This window comes from Danio aesculapii, chromosome 23 (genome assembly GCF_903798145.1).
Source record: "Danio aesculapii chromosome 23, fDanAes4.1, whole genome shotgun sequence".
NCBI lineage: Eukaryota > Metazoa > Chordata > Actinopteri > Cypriniformes > Danionidae > Danio > Danio aesculapii.
In genome coordinates this window covers 47049245-47057593 of record NC_079457.1, presented here as the reverse complement: position 1 = coordinate 47057593, position 8349 = coordinate 47049245, and positions in this window count along the sequence as shown.

The following is an 8349-nucleotide window of genomic DNA, read 5'->3' as shown; positions in this document are numbered from 1 at the left end:
ATTCTGAGTTATAAAGTCGCAATTCTGAGTTATAAAGTCGCAATTCTGAGTTATAAAGTCAGAACTGCGAGTTTATAACTTTTATAACTCGCAATTCTGACTTAATAACTCGCAATTCTGACTTAATAACTCGCAGTTCTGACTTTATAACTTGCAATTCTGACTTTATAACTTGCAATTCTGACTTAATAACTCGCAATTCTGACTTAATAACTCGCAGTTCTGACTTTATAACTCGCAATTCTGACTTAATAACTCGCAATTCTGACTTTATAACTTGCAATTCTGACTTAATAACTCGCAATTCTGACTTTATAACTCGCAATTCTGACTTTATAACTCGCAATTCTGACTTAATAACTCGCAATTCTGACTTTATAACTTGCAATTCTGACTTAATAACTCGAAATTCTGACTTTATAACTTGCAATTCTGACTTAATAACTCGCAATTCTGACTTAATAACTCGCAATTCTGACTTTATAACTCGCAATTCTGACTTTATAACTTGCAATTCTGACTTTATAACTCGCAATTCTGACTTTATAACTTGCAATTCTGACTTTATAACTTGCAATTCTGACTTAATAACTCGCAATTCTGACTTAATAACTCGCAATTCTGACTTTATAACTTGCAATTCTGACTTAATAACTCGCAATTCTGACTTTATAACTCGCAATTCTGACTTTATAACTCGCAATTCTGACTTAATAACTCGCAATTCTGACTTTATAACTTGCAATTCTGACTTAATAACTCGCAATTCTGACTTTATAACTTGCAATTCTGACTTAATAACTCGCAATTCTGACTTAATAACTCGCAATTCTGACTTTATAACTCGCAATTCTGACTTAATAACTCAGAATTCTGACTTTATAACTCGCAATTCTGACTTAATAACTCGCAATTCTGACTTTATAACTAATTAATTAATTATAAATTACTTTTTTTTTTTTTCACTTAATTTTTTTTTATTCAGTGGCGGGAACGGGCTTCCATAGGTGCGTAATTCAGAAGAGCAAGAAAATGAAAGAATAACATTGGGAACAGGGGCTTGAATCATACTCACAACTTATTTCTCTCTGTAACGGTTATAATATTCTCAAACTACTGGTTGCAATATTCTAGAACATGTATATAAGTGTCGCCATACAAGCTTAGGTTAGCCGAAAAAGGCACACGACTGGTGATTCTAATAAAATTACCTGACATTATTTCTGCGTAAACATCTTGATGGTTACTTAGGGCAATAATTAAATATTTTCCATTTAATTTTGTAGAAGCAAGTGATTTTGGTCATGTAAGTGGCTGCATCTACAGGAAACTATCAGCCATTCAGTGTGTAATTTGTAATATTCGCATGCCAGATTTTCTCCATGCCAATAATACATAGAATCCATCTATATTTTACTATGCTGTAAATTAGATATAGACATAGATTTATCCGAATGTAAAGTTGTAAGTATTATTGTCCTCGGTACAATATACCACGCCTCAGACATCAGTAACTAGACTTAATTTTCGTTTAGTCCCATGTCGGGACCATAGCTTGAAACTGTAAGTGGCAACAAAAATAGATTATAATTTAGGTTAATTTTAGGTTAATCAGATTGTTTCAGGGGACAATGATGAAGAAATGGGGAGTCTGAGGTCTCAAAAATGTACTGTGATTATTTGATGTAAATATCAGTTCAGTACAATCTCTTATCTGATCGTTTAATTGCGTTTAGGGTTTAAGATACTCTGCATTGGCTGTCCGCACCCTGTCTCCGCCTTCAAACTACACACTGGTTGGCTCACACACTTTCATCCCATAATTAGATGTGTGAATTTACATATTTATTAACGTCTAGTAAATTTGTTTTAGTTTCCCACAATTTTCAGATGTTTCCCTTTGATGAAACATTATTTATTATGATAAAAATAGTTGTTCAGCTGGTATGACGTTGAAAAAAAAAGTTGAAAATGTGCTGTGAATATTGCAGGGTTTTTTGCTGAAGCGTTGTTCTGATGTTACCTTCTCAAACTGTTACAATGGATTAGGAAATCACTACTCTGAAATAGGAACTCACCTAACCGTGACACTAAGTACCAATGTAAATAAGCTGAATTTAAATCTGGATGAGGCTTTAAATGAAGTATGTTTATATAGTTTTTCTTTCTTTTTTGATTTAGTTGTACATTTGTTTTTCTGTTTCACTGGTGGGGACAGTTATCCGTTGAAATTGTTACTTTTGCACTTTCCCTCTGTTTCCTCTGTTCCCTTTGTTTGTAAAGATGTACATTTTCATGAATATCTGTTTTCATGATGTTAATTTAAGTTGTCATTTTTTTATAACTTCCTATAGTAAGAAGATGTATTGTAGGAAACAAATAAACCTTTAAACTGCTTTTGTCTTCATGTTTGCCTTCAACTGTTTGTCTATTTTAATTGCTAATCCGTTTTCAAAAACAGAAAATGACGGGAACTTGGGATATCATAATACAAGATGGAGACGAGGCCAAATACTACTTATTTTCATTTAATTAGAGAGATTTTCTATATGTTATATCTTTGATTAACTTAATAGTAGTTGGCAAAAAAATGCATAGCCAAGATGATGATTATTGTCATAAAATGTCACTATAATGTCAACATTGCGGATGTAATATGCCCAGATTTAAAGGGTGAAGTCCAAAGCCACCTCAAGCGAGGTTTTTTAATTTTATTATTTTTGCAAATTAAGGCTTTTTAATTAAAATTTGGTGTTTTTACATGTGGATAAATCTACATTGTATAAGCGCAATACAAATAAAGGTGTTTTGAATAAATGAGTGATGGAAACACAGCTAGTGACATTTGCACGTCATGATTTTGCCAAGTACGATGCAATCCTGGATTAACATCTATGTTGGTCCTGGAACATCATTGTTGTTGGAAAATGTAATCCATACCTATTCCCTTTCCCTAAACACAACTGTTACATGTCCATGCATTTATTATTTGTTTACTTGTGTTACTTTGTCGCCCTCTAGTGTTTTGTTGCTGTTTGTGTTTTGATTAAGTTGATCACTTACTGAGCGGCCGTCCAGACGTGGAGTTGTGCTCCTTTTGTGGTCAGCCTTCGTTTATTGTGTTTTCTCCCACACTTTGTTTATATTTGGTTATTCAGTTAATAAAACCCCTAGACCGATCCATTGGTGTGTTTCCCTCATTTAAAGGGCACCTATGGTAAAAAAATCTACTTTTCAAGCTGTTTGGACAGACATATGTGCATGTATGGTGTATAGAGCGTCATATTGGGGTGATATAAACACATCCAGTGCTTTTTTTTTCAATTTAACAACATAAAAAACAGTGGACCAATTGGAGCGGTTTTCAAATCGACCGCTACTTTACGTAGGAGAGCGATCCACCCGCCCACCAATATTGATTGACAGGCGAGTCATCATATCCTCAGTTTGTTGATTCACGTCCGCCATTTTCAGCGTGAGTCGAAGCGATATCACTAAAGGAACACGCTAGCTCTATTTTTAGATGCAAGGCTCATTGGGCTCAACACAAAAGCAATATTCTCCACATTATCGCTCTAATCGGAATTATTGGTTGTATCTTTAGGTAGGTTTGCAAACATGTGTACTTCTCATTGAGTCTACCTTAGACTTCAGCCATTTGCATTTCTCGCGATCCCAGAAGCTCCCTGTTATCTTAACTAGGTGCTGCTGTACCTGACGCTGCACCATGCGTTTTAGAATTCTAAACATCGGTTTCTATCAGGGTACACTCAAGTCGACGGCTGGGCGCCGCGGACCGCTGCAGAAACCTGTGTTTACAATTCAAAACTGCGTGGCGCGACGATTCGGGACACTTCATGTCTCTGCCGCACCACAGAGAGTGTCTGGTGTGCCGTGTCGCGGCTTCGAGCGACGCATCCGGTGCCTCAGTCAAAGTTAATTCAGTGTGCGTGGTTATTAGTCTCGGTGTACAAGCTCGGCACTTGAAACTAGCACACAGTTGGCTGTAAAACTACACAGACACAAAAGATTTTGTACTCTCTGCTTGGTCTGTGCCCAAGTCTACATGTACGACTGAATGCTGTACCTCACTCCTGCTCCTTCTCTCAGACTGCCTGTCTGTGTTGCAAACACAGAGTGGGTGAGCTCATGGCTCCGCCCCCTTGTTACGTTGGTTGGGAAGCCGAAACAAATCTACATGTGAAGCAACACACCCCTAAATCAGCGAGCTGTGGACACGCCCCCAACATGACACTTTTTAACACATTATAATAAAACAATCTGAGTTGTGTTTTAAACTGAACCTAAACTGGCACACTCAGAAGAACCAGAATATTAATATTAAATCATAAAAAAGAGGTAAACTATGTGCCCTTTAATGTTGTGACCGTGGTCGTAACATTAATTGGAGGCACGTCCAAAAAGCTGTAAATTATTCCCAAAATTAGAGGGGAATAATAGTTGAATGAAGATGAAAAATGTCTAAAGGTGTCAAAATATCACAATATATAAAACACAAATATTTAATAATACTCCGGTCTGTACAGACTGGCAAAAAACTCCAGACTTCCATTACACGACAACAGCAAGATCATTTTAATATACATACATACATATATATATATATATATATATATATATATATATATATATATATATATATATATATAATATATATATATATATATATATATAATATATATAAAAGGTTATTTGCAAAAACAGCTAATTTGTAATTTTGAGATGAAAAATTTTGATTTCTGGAAAATTCTGTGATCAAAAAAACTCTTGATATAGGCCTGTCACCTTTTTAAAACCTAAGATTGCAAATAGGTTGAATAATCATTGAATAAAGATGATGGCATTTTTACTAGCCATGCAATGGGTGGAAACATAATCAACAACACATAGGGTACTGTGTTCTGACTCATTATCTGCATTAAATGAGCATTGAAACATTAGAACAGCTCTGCAGTTTAGTTCTGCCAGGACCCTGAATTGAACCAGTAACCTTTGAGTTACAACTACAAGTCCAACTCACTAACCATTAGGCCACAACTTCCCCCTGTAAATGAACGAAGTGGCAGGGAAATGTTGCCATCAAAAATTGTTCACTTGTCAGCGCCAAAAGCCTAGTGGTACTGTGCGCGGACAAATAGCACCGACGTGCTCACGGCGACCAGAGTTTGATTCCCGTCTCAAGGTCCTTTGCCGATCCTTCCACTCTCTCTGCTCCCAATGCTTTCCTGTCTGAAATCTCTACTGTCCTGTCATAATAAACCCCTAAAAAATAATTATTAAAAAAAAATGTTCACTTTACTAAATCAGTTTGATGGTGAATGGATTGATTCAATAAGCCTATAGATGGAAGGTCTGCGAAGACATTTCATGCTCCCTTTTAAAATATTTTGTAGTATTTTTAAAAAACTTAAATACAGTATTGTACTTTGGTGCATTTGTGGCTGCTGTATTTTGTAGTTTATTTTGATACACTTAAAAATTATGTATTTGGTATTTTATTTTAAAATACATTTCAGTGTATTTTTGCCCATCCCTGCCTGTACCAAAACTGTTTGGTGTGAATATGTGTAGTTTCACCTCACATGTAGATTAATCATCTATGAGTTAACAGCGCCATCTAGCGGAGCTCTCCTGAACCCACAGTGTTCTGTGTTGCGATATCTTTCAGTGCATGTAAAAAAAAATAGCGCTGAAATGATCTAAAGTGTGGCATTTGGTGATTTAACATCCCCATGAGGCAGTTTCACACAAAATAATAACCTATGTGATTGCAAATTATTTACCTGACTATTCAAATCCTACATATTTGAACTAATAAAACAAAATTGAGTAGTTATAATGGGTTTCATTTTGTGTGGCCATCTATTGTTATTTTTGTAAGATAATACAAAATGTAAGATAATTGTTATATAATTGTATGGTTGTTTTTTGTGCTTTGTTGTGTTTGTTGTTGTTTATAGTTATTTGACTATTGATTTCCATGGTTTTCTGTCTCAGGACATATTAAAACATTATCTGGTTCTTATGGCATGTTTTATATTTTGGAAATAAAGCATCAGATCACGTGACACATTGCACTGTGCCATTATTTAACTAAATAAAGCCAAGAAGGAAAAACCACGACAAATCCCGGTGATTTAGCCTGCAGATCCACTTTTAGCAGCCATTCCTTGAAGTAATGATTTTCTGTATGACTTTATCAGTCACTTGGACTATTCATTATCCAATGTACATTACTTGACATCTGCTTCACGGCACCAAAACTGTTGTGAAATTCTAAGATGAGCCAAAAACCAGGGAGAACTTTCGGGTATCTTCAAAGCAGAATGCTTTAATAAGAAGACCTCTGCGTCGCTGTGGCGCCATCGAAAGAACTCTATCTTAGCGCTGCAGTCACTAGTTTCAGTACATTTTTACAGACATTGATACATGTAGGTGGAGACAGTCTAAAACAAAGCATGCAAATGAAGTGTTGTTGTCAGCAGGGTACATTGCCTTTCCCCCCAGCCCTAATCTCATCAGCATACAAGTGCTCATTCACGATACATTTTAGCATAATTTAGCATAATTACAGTAAGAGCTCAGTGATATGACACAATGCATAAACATGCATTAAATACTCAGCAGTCTACATGTGTTTGTTGCCTCATTACAAACATATGCAGCAAAATTCACATTATATACAATACAATTAAACATACCTTATGTCTCTTCAGGGATGGAGCTGAATAAATGTATAATCCGTATATCCAGCATTTTGCGTTCTGAAGGCTGTGAAGAGATGTGATGCCGGCTGAACTGCATTTTGTGCAGTATGTGATGAGTTGTTGTTCATCTGATGTTTCATTTTACAAAGTGTAGGACCTGTAAAAGACCAGATATTTTTTGTTTTGATACACAATGGAATCCAATAGATTATCCTAACTTTTTTCTTTCATTCTTTCATGATTTGACTGCTAAACCTTGACCATCTTCTGCCAAAACAAGAGTCCTCACAACCTATAGTTGTTCATCATGACTGCAACACCAATGCTGAAATATTCTTTAAAAATAATTGTATAAAAGCTCCTCCACCAGTCCACTAGATGCCCCTAAGCTTAAAGGTGCTGTATGCAAGTTTGACACCCAGTGGTTAAACTAGGTATTGCACTCCTGGATCAAAACAAACACAAGCGCAGGTTGCCAGATTGAGGACAGGAGCGAGTGATTTAAACCGTTTCTAAATAAAAGCAATGGCACCCGATAGAAGGAATATTCTCCATATTAAAAGGAGTTTTTGTCCTGACTAACACCTCGAATTAACATATCAGAAACGGCTTCAACTTCTCACAGGTGAACAACAGAAAACTGACAATGATCACCTCAGGTAAACCTCATGTGCTTTATTCAGTGTTAAATGCTAACAATGTGAGTTTGAATGCTATTTCACATGACATTTATTGCCATATACTGAAAGCAGCAGCAGATGGTTCACCTCAGATCTTGTATTAATGTATTAAATAGATTATAAACCTTACCATTTCGTGAGTGAGTGCATATTCTGTGCTTCTGAATGGCTGAATTAAAATTTCTGTCGTATTTCGTCTGGTGCAAACAGCCAAATAGCTCATCACTGTGTATTTCGTCACGAAGCGTGTTGTTAGGACACTGTGACATGCACCTAATGTTTACGCTCGTAATACTTATATCATTTGCAAATTAATAACCTCATGTGGAACTGAATCTGTCTTATTTCAGGGCTGTTACTGTCCACCAGAGGTCGCATTTCGGCCACAAACGCATGCCTTCAGAGCCTTTCTGAATGTATGAATGAAATACGCGGTTTTCCACCAAGCTAACCCGGGTGCTGAAATATAATTGGCTAAACTGGCATTGAGCAGGTTAAAATGACCAAAACAAAGACAGCCATTCTGGCACGGAAAAATACATTTCAGGATTGTTTTTCAGATAAACTAGTATGTTCACTTGGCATGTTTCTTAAATATCTGCAAACATATTATGGTATTTGTATGCTTTAGAAGGGTCAAAGACTTACATACAGCACCTTTAAGCTATGCCTTTATAAGAAAAAACACTGATTAATTATAGAATGCAAACAGTAAATATGACAATGAAAGATTACTTGCAGAAGAACTTTATATAGATATTAATCAAATCTCACATCAGTCACTATTACATAATGAATCAATTATAGACATTTCACACACTGTTTAGATATCTTAAAGATAGTGTTGATTAACAGGACTTGATGATCAGTTATTAGTAAGGTTATTGTTTTCTGCTTAATTTTTTATTTAAAGGGAACATATTTTGCCCCTTTTTCAAATA